Source organism: Gasterosteus aculeatus, chromosome 12 (assembly GCF_964276395.1).
Source record: "Gasterosteus aculeatus chromosome 12, fGasAcu3.hap1.1, whole genome shotgun sequence".
Classification (NCBI taxonomy): domain Eukaryota; kingdom Metazoa; phylum Chordata; class Actinopteri; order Perciformes; family Gasterosteidae; genus Gasterosteus; species Gasterosteus aculeatus.
The window spans coordinates 4443162-4457230 of NC_135700.1; positions in this window are offsets into that span (position 1 = coordinate 4443162).

The following is a 14069-nucleotide window of genomic DNA, read 5'->3' on the forward strand; positions in this document are numbered from 1 at the left end:
CTGTGATTTTACCAATTCATTCAAAGTCAGTGTCCTCTAGCATGCAAGTTTCTCAAAGTTGCACATCTGGTTTGTGACCTGGAGGCTTGATGATGCTCTACTTCACCTAAAACTCTTGAAGCATGTAACGTTTTGCACGAGGTTCGACCACAGTGCTTTTTTCCATTTAACTAAAAGGTGCACAGACTGAAGATCTTTCCACCCCGAGACTCGAGAACTCAACCCTCTAACGTAAAGGACTCGAAGCTGCTGCTGTGTTCCCCAGGGCTTCCACTTCATCTCGCACAGCAGGGGACAGACTTCATCAGAGCACGCGGGTGCTGCGTTCAAGGACTGTTGGAACTCTCCGTAATTTTAAATTGCCTTGGAAACTCGAATGGCGGCTCGAGCGCTCAGAAAATGTGTATCGCTATGTCATATAATAGCAATATAAATCATTTAAAGAAATGCTTTGATACTTTAATCAATAGTCACTCTATACGTGGCTGGACCAAAACCAAAAAGAGATGTAGGAACATACCAATGTAGAAATGGATCTATCACTATCGCCAGATACTCAGGATCAGGTTATATATTCATTTCCAAGTGCTATCAACTAAACATGACTGTCATGGCAGTGAATTAGAATATGAGTATTGCTGTGCAGCTGAATGAAAATGAATCTGCGTGTAGTCAACCACTGTTGCTGACGCACTACCATTGGCCAAATGATTTATTTATATTCATAAAATACCCTTTCTTCTAATGTTACGCTTGCATCACAGACGAATTTCTATCATATTAACGTTCTGTTGCGTCTGCTTTTACTATGAAAATCTAACGTGCGTACTTCTGATTTAACTGCTGCGCTTCGTATTTTGTTTTATGACGTTAGGTAAAGAATGCATGAATTGATTTAACACAGACCTCATACAGCTATACAATTCAACGTCACGTTTGATTGCTATGTTTTGGTCTAGTTTTGTTTTGTAATTAAACCGCTGGCGGTGATGCTAACGTCAGCTGACGTCCTCCAGTCCATTTGAACACACACAAAGTAAATCGTCAGCGACGAATAGCGATGTCCAGATTGCACCTTCTTTCACAGCTGAGAAAAAGTCTGATCCATTTAACTTCTTTAGTTGTGACGCATTTTGTAACGACAATAATCGCTCTGACAGTATATCAGCTGTCAGTCGGTGGGTTAGGGTTCCCAGACAGCACCACCACCATCAAAGTGCTGTTGATCAACATAAAAATAGTCACGGTCTTCACAAAAGCCATGCTCAACTATCCAAGGACCAGAGAGATGCCTGAAGTCAAGTCCGTTGTGGGTGACACTGTGATGCAAGGCTTCTCAGATGTCCTGGAAGTCAAAGGCAAGATCAAGGATCATAGCGCAGAAATGTTTAGTAGCATCATCAATGAAGAGGTTAGAGTCAGAGTCAATTCTAACACCTCTATTGCCTTGCTGTTTGGGGACATTGCTCCACCCACAAGACTCAACCAAATGATTAATCATGCCGCAAAAATGATCAAAAGTTTTACAGTAAAGATGAATCAGAAATTCACAATTCCAGAACGGAGTCAGAGAACCACTTTCAGAGACAGGCTGGTGTCTGACCTGAGTGGGACAGATGACGAGTCTCCAGGAACCTCAGACGCTGTTGAGAACCACAAGAACGTCCCATCAGGCGGCCAGACTGATACGGAAAAGCATCCAATCTCCGGAAGCAGTAATTGTGAGGGAGGTGAATGAGACCATGCTTCCTTTCTTAGACGACATGTCAGACGACAGCTCCTTGAAAACAACTGTTCCTCCAAGAACTGCAGGAATCGGAGGGGACAGACAAGAAAGCACAAGGAAGCAGTGTCAAGGGCTTTTTTACACTGCACTGGCTAATCGCATACTGGATCAAATGAAGAGAAAATTCAGGAAGGACTCAGACATGGAATTTAGCCCCGTATTGATGAAGGACGTAGAGGACATCCTCCCCAAGCTGCTGACATTGGATGATGACGAAACACAATTTGGAAAAGAGAAGTGTATGCCTCCAATGTTGAAGGTAATTCAAAAAGCAAATCCCTGGTCATCACACGGGAGCTGACCAACATGATCTTCCAACGGATGATGGGCAGTTTGCCGCCCAAGGACGTCTCAGGACCAAGGAGAAATGAGGGTTCTGACGGCACCATGAACGCACCCTGGGCAAATGCTCACATGTACGATGAGATATGGCACAGCATATGGAACTTTACGGGGCTTTTACGGTGGTGGCTGAAAACTCAGGTCGACCCACTGGGTCAGAGGATGAGAAGTGCTTTAGTAAACATTTTCACACCGGCACCGGCTGTCGACCACCAGAGCAGCATTCCTCTTAAGTCTCCTGCAGGACCTGCACAAGACAACCCAGCGATAGAAAGAGTAAAGGCAGAGATAATCATGGCGACGCTCTTTACACAGTTATTTTAAGAACTGCGAAGGGTGATCAGTAAAGTGAAATCCTGGTCCTCATGCAGGGCCTTGTTGAAAAAACTGTGGAAAGAGTCAACCTGCACTTTGATTTCACAAAAAAAACACATCAATGACCTCAACAAGACTATTCTCAAGAAGATTGGCAATGAAGAAATGGTGCTGAAATTAGGGGATGTCGCAGTAGAAAACTGCATCATCTCTGCCATCAAAGATTACATGACACCAACAGAGCGAAGAAGAAGCTGCATGCGCCGGTTAGTCAGCTGCATGCGCTCAGCCATGAACGTCGCTAGAAAACAGTGACACACTTAAACTAAGGTACGCGCTCAAGGTTATTGGTTTTGGGTTTTCTCCAGGTTCTCCGGTTCGCCCATTGAAAAAAAAAAACAAGCTCAATATGTAGCAAAGGTGCACTGTTACGTCCGGCTGCTGTGTTTGTGTTTAAAAAGGGTCACGGTCTTGACAGAAGCCATGCTGAACAATCTAAGTACCAGTAACATGCCTGAAGTCATGGCCGTTGTGGGTGACACTGTGATGCAAGGCTTCAAAGATGACCTGGAAGTCAAAGGCGAGATCAAGGATCATAGCTCAGAAATGTTTAGTAGCATGATCAATGATGTGGTATATTGGATCGAGTACTCGGTGCTCGATTGTGTTTGACTGTCACTACGACGGAGTTCTGTAATTGTTTGTTCATGCCTGACAGTTTTGGGATTTGAGCGCCAGTAAATTACCTAACGTGTACTGCATCCTCGTCTCCGTGCATTTGTATCGATTTAGATAACCCACGTATAGTATACAACTATAACAGTGATTATACATGTAGCATAAAGCCACAACAAATGAAGAGGATAGAAAAGGAAAAAGGGAAAAAGTCAACCTGCACTCAGGACTCAATAACTACAGGCCCGTCGCCCTGACCTCTGTAGTCATGAAGTCTTTTGAACGGCTAGTCCTGACCCACCTGAAGTCCCTCACTGACCCCCTCCTGGACCCCCTGCAGTTAACCTACAGAGCCAAATTGGCAAATTGCCGCAAATTGCCGCAAACCTGAAATTCCACGACAATTTACAGTGCCGCATACTACCAAAAATCCCATTTTTAATGCAGTGCTACGTCAGGATCTTGTTTGTGGACTTCAGCTCTGCCGTCAACACCATCATCCCGTCTCTGCTGCAGGACAAACTCTCCCAGCTGCACGTGCCCGACTCCACCTGCAAGTGGATCACTGACTTCCTGTCTGACAGGAAGCAGCACGTGAAGCCGGGGAAACATGTCTCAGCCTCTCGGACCATCAGCACCGGTTCCCCCCAAGGCTGCGTTCTTTCCCCTCTGCTCTTCTCCCTGTACACCAACAGCTGCACCTCCAGTCACAGCGTGTCATCCGCTCTGCAGAGAGGGTGATCGGCTGCAATCTGCCGTCCCTGCAGGACTTGTTCGCTTCCAGGTCTCTGAAGCGAGCTAAAAAGATCGTAGCCGACCCCTCTCACCTCGGACAAAACCTGTTTGTGCCCCTCCCATCTGGCAGGAGACTAAGACCTCCCACCACACAAACAGTTTCTTCCCGTCTGGGTCGGGCTCATGAACAGAGCCTGGTCCCCCACTGTCTGACTCTGACATTCCACCGGTCACTCCCCTTCATACTGCACATGTCACTTTAACTGTCATTTCTCACTCGTCACTTTGTTGTCACTCGAGGGATCATCGTCAATTGGCCTGGTGGAGGTCACTGAGGTAGTCAAACAACTCCGCAGTGGCAAAGCCCCGGGATTGATGAGATCCGTCCAGAGATGCTAAAAGCAATGGGTGTTGGGGGTTGTCTTGGATGACACGCCTCTTCAACATTGCATGGAAGTCTGGGACAGTGCCAAAAGAGTGGCAGACCAGGGTGGTGGTACCCCTCTTCAAAAAGGGGGACCAGAGAGTGTGTGCCAATTACAGGGGTATCACACTACTCAGCCTCCCGGGTAAAGTCTACTCCAAGGTGCTGGAAAGGAGGGTTCGGCCGATAGTCGAACCAAGGATTGAAGAGGAACAATGCGGTTTTCGAAGTCGAAGGCGTTTCCGGTGGGGGTTGGCCTTTACCAGGGCTGCGCCTTGTCACCAATCTTGTTTGTGGTTTTCATGGACAGGATATCGAGGCGTAGTCGGGGGGAGGAGGGTTTACAGTTCGGGGCGCTGCAGATCTCATTGCTGCTTTTTGCAGATGATGTGGTCCTGATGGCATCTTCCGTCTGTGACCTCCAACTCTCACTGGAGCGTTTCGCAGTCGAGTGTGAAGCGGTCGGGATGAGGATTAGCACCTCTAAATCTGAGGCCATGGTTCTCCGCAGGAAACCAATGGATTGCCTACTCCAGGTAGGGAATGTGTCCTTACCCCAAGTGAAGGAGTTCAAGTACCTCGGGGTCTTGTTCACGAGTGAGGGGAAGATGGAGTGTGAGTTTGGCCGGAGAATCGGAGCAGCGGGGGCGGTATTGCACTCGCTTTACCGCACCGTTGTGACGAAAACAGAGCTGAGCCGGAAGGCAAAGCTCTCGATCTACCGGTCAATCTTTGTTCCTACCCTCACCTATGGTCATGAAGGATGGGTCATGATCGAAAGAACTAGGTCACGGGTACTAGCGGCCGAAATGGGTTTCCTCAGGAGAGTGGCTGGCGTCTCCCTTAGGGATAGGGTGAGAAGCTCAGCCATTCGCGAGGAGCTCGGAGTAGAGCCGCTGCTCCTTTGGTTTGGTTTGGCTTTGGTTTGGTTTGAGCATCTGGTGAGGATGCCCCCTGGGCGCCTCCCTAGGGACGGCCAGCTGGGAAGAGGCCCCGGAGAAGACCCAGGACTAGGTGGAGAGATTTTATCTCTGCACTGGCCTGGGAACGCCTTGGGATCCCCCAGTCAGAACTGGTAGATGTGGCCTGGGAAAGGGAAGTTTGGGGTCCCCTGCTCGAGCTGTTGCCCCCGCGACCCGACCCCGGATAAGTGGTTGAAAATGGATAGATGGATGGATGCTAGTCGAAAGAAGTAGGGGGGGAAGGAGTTGAGGGAGGGGCTGGACTTTTGTCACGGGGGGGTGAGAGGTCAAGGAAGGGAGAGAGATCAGGAGAGAGACAGTGGGTGAATAAAAGTAAGGAGGGGTGACGGGGACATCATTCCTACTCACACAGACAGACCAATGTGATCTCCAAAGCCTGTTCGTAAAAATGTGTACGAAAATCTTGAACATACAAATTAGTAACAATACATACGAACTGCGGGGGTTAACCACGCCCCTTGAGTGAACCACATGGCGGACCATGTTGGATTCTTGAGTGAACGTCTCTCCGGCATGTTGGATTTTTTGAGGGGGTTAGTATTGTGTAGCAGTAGCGAAATAGGATTGTCCTGCTACAGTTAACTGCGCCTTGCCCGACCACTAGGGCGGCCCTAGGACGATTTTTATGTGGATTATTTTCTTTTTCTGTTTTGTGTTGTACATTTTTGGTTTAATTCTCTTGTAACCTTCTTTTTGGTTATCCTTCCTAGCGGCACTAGGCTGATGGTGGCGCCGGTGGCGTGAGTGGTGGTGGTCTTCCTCGTGTGTCGTGTCCCATTGGATTTTTGTGCTATCACTGGGTGAACTCTGGTTTGTTTTCTCTAAGTTTGTTTTATTAATTTTCCTTCCCCTTCACCGGCCCTTCTCACCATTAGGCCTTAGCAATTAGTTTTCGTTTCTTATTTTGTGATGAACGTTCGATTTAATGGTAATTTATATATATTTATTGAATGAAAATGCTTTTGTAAACTGGGAACCACGAGCCCTTGCCTACTGAGTGGAACGAACCTGTGTGCTTTAAAAAGCTCTTGGGCCTGTCCCAAGTGCCGTTGTCGGAAATCTTAAAATCCCTGAGTGTTTTCTCTGTGTCCATCAGCAAACGCCACACTTGTTGTTGTCGGCAGGATAAGAAACCATTACGCCACAATCATACTACTTACAATTTAACATTGATTTCTCGCTAAAAATGCTATCATAACCTCGTTAGACTTCACAAAGTGTGTTTACGGGGTGACGTCATCAGTTGCAGTCTGTATTTATTTAGTGTGTATCACTACAAATTTGGATGTTCAAGATTTTTGTATACATTTTTACGAACAGGTTTTGGAGATCAGGCTGGACAGACACACATAAATACTCCCATGCACACAAATATATATATATATATACATGAATTATCTACACCTCTCACCTAACGTGAACCATCACAGTTCACGTTGGGTTTGAGGTCCTCATTCACACTCACATTCACACATACAAACAAACAAATATAAATGCATTATCTTTACCTCTAACTTAACATGAACTATCACAGTTCACATCGGGTTCGAGGTCCTCATTCACACACAAACAAACAAACAAATATAAATGCATTATCTTTACCTCTAACTTAACATGAACCATCACAGGTCACATTGGGTTTGAGGTCCTCATTCACACTCACATTCACACATACAAACAAACAAATATAAATGCATTATCTTTACCTCTAACTTAACATGAACTATCACAGTTCACGTAGGGTTTGAGGTCCTCATTCACACTCCCATTCACACATACATACGCATTGTCTTTACCTCTCACTCAATATGAGCTATCACAGATCACATAAATGAAAAACCTACATAGGTTTGATGATGACTTTTACAGTTCACACTGGGCGATATGTCATCATTCACATTCCCACATACATACATACATACATACAATTGTATATACAAATATAAATTCACTCTCTTTACCTCTAACTTAACATGAATCTTCACAGTTCACGTTGGGTTTGAGGTCTTCATTCACACTCACAGGTACATATGGCGGCAAACAACCACACATACATGCAAAAACCTGCTAGAAGGGGATGTCTTATTTTGTTCATCTGCTGAGTTGCAGTTGATTGCATCTGTCTTTTGAATAAACCAATAGCCATATTTAAATATAGTGATATTTGGTGACAGTATTTTTACCTGATTAGAAGGGACGAGGTGCGATGAGGTGTATTGGACATAAAAGAATTGCTCTGGCAAAAGAATTGGTCTGGCAGCCTGAGGAGGCAGTTTGACTGGCTGTAATTCAAGTCTGAACTGCAGCTGTTAGGCATTAAAGTGCTAATCCTTTGTCCTATAATGCTGCATTAACCCGATGCTTATGCCAACAATACATCCTACTGTCACCACAGTTTTGGCGAGGTCAGACCACCAACTTCTGGCCCCAACCGGTGTCTCCTCTGTCTCATCCGTCTCTGAGAGGAACCCTTCGTCACTGTAATACTCAGATGAGTCTGGGTCTTCAACATAGATTATGAATTCCTCTCTGCTATCTACCTGTATTTCCTGCAGTCTGAATTGTTGGATCTCTGACAGACATTGGTCATTGGTCTGTTTAAGTAGTTCCATTTCCTCATCTCGCTCCGAGAATTTTCTGTCCCATCTTTCAACTTGATTCTGAAGGTCATCAATTGTTGTAGAAAGACGTTCAGTGACGTTGATGAGGACCCTCTCACCGATCAGGATCTGGTTCTTCATAGTTCGGTGTTCCTCAAGTAGCACTTCAACATCTGCCTCCAGTTTAGAAATCCTTGGCTGATTTAGATGTTTCTCGTCAACGTTTCTCAGGATTATTGTTCCCAAGTGCAGATCAATTTTTGCCGATTCCTCCCATAGAAGCCTCAGTTCACGGAATTGTGATTTTGCCATGTCGCTTGGAAGTCTTCAAACACGTCCACTCTATTGGTTGTCCAAAGTAAGAATGCATCCAAGATGCCTTCTGGAGCCTTAAGAACTCTTTGACGTAGGCTGTGACGCGTTCCCCTCCCTTTCATCTTTGTGTGACGTCATAACATTCTATGCGCCACCTGTTTTTCCATCCAGCTTCGGAGACGTGTGCACCGAATGCGTCACAGGTTAAGTCACGTGACTTTGGCGTCTAACGCGCTGGCAAACGGTCACGGCGGCTCGCGTATCTGCATCCGACCCTCGGAAAGTATCGTTAACTACGAAAGCCTTTCAATCTTCACAAGAGTTTAGAGTCTAAACTCTCCAGATTGAAAACCTCCGTAAGATATAGGTCTAAACTTTAGACCTATAAAGGTGCGGAGTAATTTACACGTCATCCTCCTGGTCGAACGCTCCATTTGTCGGTCTTCGGGTCACATCATCCGTCACATTTATTAATTCTTTAAAGATTCATTGATTAGTCAATCAACAGAAATCGACTCGCCAACTATTTTGATGAATCTACGAATTGAGCAATTGAGAAAGCAATTTGAAGACGTCAGGCTGTGATGGTACTTCGCTAAACTTGAGGACATATGGATTCATGACTCTTAACTAGTTGTACCCATACATGTTTACAAAAGGAGAAATCTTAGACAATGTGTTTTAATATCTTGTGAAATACAAAAATACTCAGGGGACCAAGTATGGCGAAAATAGCAGCAAATCATCACATACTAGATGATTGAAACGATTATTAAGTACTTAATCGATTACTAAAAGCATTGCCATGTATTCTCTCAACTCATTCAATACGTGTTTTATACATTATACGTTAAATCTTTTTTGAATTAACTTAAAAACAACTTTAATCCAAAAAGATAACTACAACACGTCATGGTTAAATACAATTTTTCTTATTTATTTTTCAACACGTATGTCATTTTGATTCTTGGTGAACTCTTATTACCCTTTCCCTTTCATTAAATGATAACGCATACACAAACCCCATGCTAGCCTGCACAGCTGTCCTCAAGTCCCAGAGATCCTCATTGCTTCTCAGTGATTCGTCTCGCCGTCTCCACGTAGACAATGTAGACACAATAATAGACAATGTGATATGCTGCACAGGGATGGAAGCAGGGGCGATGCCATTAGCTGGACACAGAGCGGCGCAAGAGTCTCAGAAATGCTGGTAGAAGTTCAACACATCAACGACAGTATATGAGAAGAGCACGTGAACGTTGCCTGAGGATTGATTTCGTTATAGAAAGTACAGAGCCATCCAGACCCTCCCCTTTATTTTTTTGATTTTTTTATTCTCTCCTTTCCCTCCCCCCCATTTCTCTTTGTGCCTATGGGTATGTATGTGTCTATATGTATGTGTGTATACATGTGTGTACCCTGTCTGTGTTGAAAATGCACACACAATACACAGTTAAACAATAAACCTGTTGTGTAGTAGCAGAATGTATGCATTTGCATTTCTGTGTGCTGTAGATTGCGACAATTTAATTGTTGAAATTGCATTTCTAGCATAAACACGTTCCATTGCGTTGACTCTTACTGTGAAAATCGACGTACTTCCGGTTTAGCGGCGCCGCTTCGTATTTTCGTTTTATTGGCAAAACCCCCAAAGGGATTAACGGAGTAAAAAGTTGTGAGTTTGTCTCGTTATTTGGTTCTAAACAAAAAACGAGAAAACGACTGTCCACTTCCGTTTTCTCCTTTTGGATTCAAAACGAAAAACGAGAAAACGAGTGTTTCCTTTTTCTGTTTTTTACGGTAAAAGGCACTATCAAAAGGTCCGAGCAGCGTAGTGTTATGATTTGATGACCCCTCCTCCCTTCACCGCACCCGCCCACCAGCACCACTCAACGCAAACCTGCACGGCAGGTCTGTGTGCGCGTGGTCCTGACAGACAGTAGTTTTCCACTCGCACGCCGACCCGCGAGCGGGCTGTCACAGTCACAATGCCTCCCGGGCCTCGCGAGGGAGGAACATCATTTCAATTGCTAAACGTTCGATTCGTTGGAAATGATGTGTCCCAGTGTTTCGAATGGTTCAGTCAGCATTGCTGAAATATAACAATCACAACATGAGGGTGAGAACCAGCCTTGACTCCACTTGCTTTTCGTCCGGACTGCCAGGTTTTGTGTCGCTGCTCCTGCAGAGAGACCGAAGCCAAGCCCACTTCTCACACAACGGATCTGGCAACGTGATCCGAAGACAAACACAGGGAACAGAAGTAGGGTGCAAAAACAAAGCTTTAGCACATTCCTCCCTTTATGGGAAGTCTATGTTGCTCTACCTTATTAATTTGTACTTGCCCAAAATGAGGAACTTTGAGACTTAACATGTTAGGTGCTATAAAATATTATTTTTCCCTTGAGCTCGAATTCAAGGGCAATGTTGATGTTTTCTGGGTCATTTGAGTTCACGTGAAAGATTATCTTTAATTTAATTTGATGTAGCTAAATGTTTATGTAGTTATGAGTAATATTATTCGCCTGTATCTGGGGCGTTGAGCAACTCTCTGTTTTTTGACTGTCCCCAGCATCCCTATTTACATTTCGTTATATACGTTTCTTAAACATTCTGGTATTATTGTCTTTTTTACTCTTAGTTTGGATGAAGTGAGCTTCATTTCTTACTCTATGACCCAATGATAAACTCTTGAAACTTGAAAGACGGCCGCTGACGAAGCAGATGCCACAGTGTCGTTGGGCGTTTGCACAGTGTATTTAATCTATAAGAACGCTGCCTTTTTTTAATCTTTTCATCTGTTTCAAGCAGCTCTTGCAATCCTTGACTTACAGACATCTGAGTCATGTGCAAAGCAAAGGGACTTTCTCTCTGGCCTCACTGTGGGGCCCCACACCTGCTAAGTGAGGAAACACATCCATTTGTAAATCCAGATTGACAATATCCTGGTTCAAATTCACTTTGAATTGCTTTTTCTTCATCTTCCAGAGGTCGGCCTATAGATTTATCAACTTTTCATTAGAAAGGTGTTGGCGACACTGGGCTGGGTTTTTTCTTTTTTAAAATCGCTAAAAATTCACTTGCCTAGTTCTCACTCTGAGCATAACCGTGTCCTGCCTTCAACCCTGCAACATTACCCAACGTGCATTTCTTCCTCATAAGAGAGTGCACACACACACACCTACACACACACACACACACACACACACACACGGTTAAGCAGGTATTTGTTTCATTCGCTGTGAGGAGCTTTGCCATCATCTTTTTTTTTAAGTGACAGAAACGTAAAGCTGGCAACCTGGATTTGTTTATTTTGGCATCAACGTCAGGGGGGCAGAAACTGCAGCCTGAGTGGACTAAGTCATCCTAACTTGATCCCGATCCGTTTTATCGTGCTTTGTGAGAGAATCCCCCTCACAAGGCTGCCGAGTCGTATCCCAGCCCCCCAGAACGCCACGGTCTGTCCCCCTCTGTGAGAAAATGCCCCTAATCTCGCTGTCGGCTGCGGAGGGGTCCAAACTAACAGCCTGTTTTAAATTCAGCCTTGTCATGACAGGAAGTGTGTGTGCGTGTATACGTGTGTGTGCGTTGGAGGCGTGGGGGGGCAACAGGAAGCAGGGAGGTTGGTGCATGGGAATCAGCTAATGGAGTTATTTTTGCTGGGGACACTGGTGTGAGGAGGGCTGCTTGACCCAGGTCTCGTTCACACTGATGCTAAATAGGGCATCCAGGACTAATATTAGTGTTACCAGTCATCTGTCACGGGACGTGCGTTGTTAAATTTGGGATGGAGATAAATACAAGAGAACATTGTACAAGAATCAGTATGAGTGATAATACATGCTGGATTTTAACTCTTCGCTCACTGTTACATTAAGATTTATACCATCGACTCGCATGCAACAATACAATTAAATCGGGAACTCAGAATTATATGTAGAGGAACCCAAAGTCCAATTGCTTTGTTCCTTCAGTATTTTTGACACAATGCCCAGAAAGCCAAAGGGGAAACTCTAATAACACTAATAACAGTGAACGTGTGCCTCATCCGTTTTTGCCGTTTATCATCAATATCAGAAAACAAGGAAGACCACACCTTACTCAAACAGTCCGATTGAAGTTCTCACGGGAGCCATATGTCTGGCTGATATGATATGTTAGTGTTTGTCTCATGCACAAAGGGGGAGTTTGAGAAACCAGAAAACTATCACAGGTCCTCCCCCCCCTCACACACACACTGTCCACTACCTGCCCACCACCAAACAGCAGACAGATGCAGTTAGAGAGAACATTCATTGGCTGAGAGCACAACTGGGAAACAATCTGCGATAAGAAGACCACAACGACAGCCATTGATGTGCCCTGAGAAGGATCTGTACTTGCCTCACAAGTCCAGACGTCTTGTCTTAGGCCACACATGTAGACATGGCGGATGCCCGTACAGCCTTGCGACACGACTGGAAAAGCCGGTTTGGTGCAAACAGGCGATTGAGGAATGAACACACAGGGTCACGGACACACCAATGACTGGTTTGTTTTCATGTGCCACAAGTTGCAATGTTGCAGCTTGAAGACAGTTTGCTCTTTGGAGTCACAACAGGAAACGGTAGTTTAAGATGGTCGGGGTTAGGGGGTCCCGTCCCTCTTTCCCCGCTCCCGACGGGATCGTTATCATTTCATAACTTAATATCCTAACTTAGCAGGCACGGTTACATCATGATTCATTGACATGCATCTTTCATTTAGACCACAGGGGCTTCTTTCATTGTCATGAGCAGCGTAGTCTCTTTTTCGGGGTGAAACCGTTGATCCTTTAAAGGTGGATTTGATTAGAGAGGTGTCCCCACGAGCAACAGTTTCACCCGGAGGACTTCAGTTGCAGACTAATAAAATAAGATAAAAATGTGCAAGCAAAATTAAAACAATATGAAGTAAAAAGATACGTCTGTTAAAACACGTCTGTATGAACATGTGTTTTCATGGTGAGAAGCCGCTGTGCAAATGTTTCTGGGGGATTTGAGCACAAACCATGATCTCTTTTCACACTTTAACCGTGCGGTTTTGTTGCCGAAACTAACCCATGCTTCCCTGACGCAAACCATATGACATTGTGTGTTTCTGCATACACAATTCGGGGCTGTTGTAAACATGGGCGACTGTGGGCGAGCGGGGTCAGAGGGTTGTCGGTTCGATCCCAGGCCCGGCTAACCCGCATGTCGATGTGTCCTTGGGCAAGACACTTAACCCAAAAAATTTACAAAGATACCCTGATTTAAAACACACTTCCAAATTCCTGAAACTACCAGTGTCCCTTGTCTTTTCACAGAGTAACGGCCGCACAAAAAATGTTGCATTGGGTGGCAGTAGACAATCTCTCAACCGTTAATGTCATTGAATGTAAAAATGCACTCCACTGAAAACCACAGATCCAAAGCAGTCTCACAGCTCACATCGCGTCGAGGTAACAAACACAGAAATGCTTTGTTACTGGTTTAAATATTCCTCTCCACATATCCATCAAACGTCCAGAGGACAATTTGTTCTCTCATGAGAAGCTGTGAGCACACGGAGGTGAGAGACACTCACACCTTCAGTCTGAGAGTCAGCCAACCCTTCAAGTATGTGCGAACAGTATGTTCCATCGTCAATGGCCTTATTTCTTTTTCTTTTTGTTTTTGCCATCTCTCATCCTTAAGAAATATAAATAAATGAAGATGGTGATAAAAAAAGGGGGTGTGTTTAACATAATCCTGCCAGATGCAATAATAATAACACAACAATGGGTTGCAGCTTTGATGGTATGAGGATTTGGGTTGAGGGCCATTGTCCGGTCGTGACACCGGTAAGGTTACACTATCACTTCTGCCTTTGCGTCTAAAAAAATCATGAGGTTT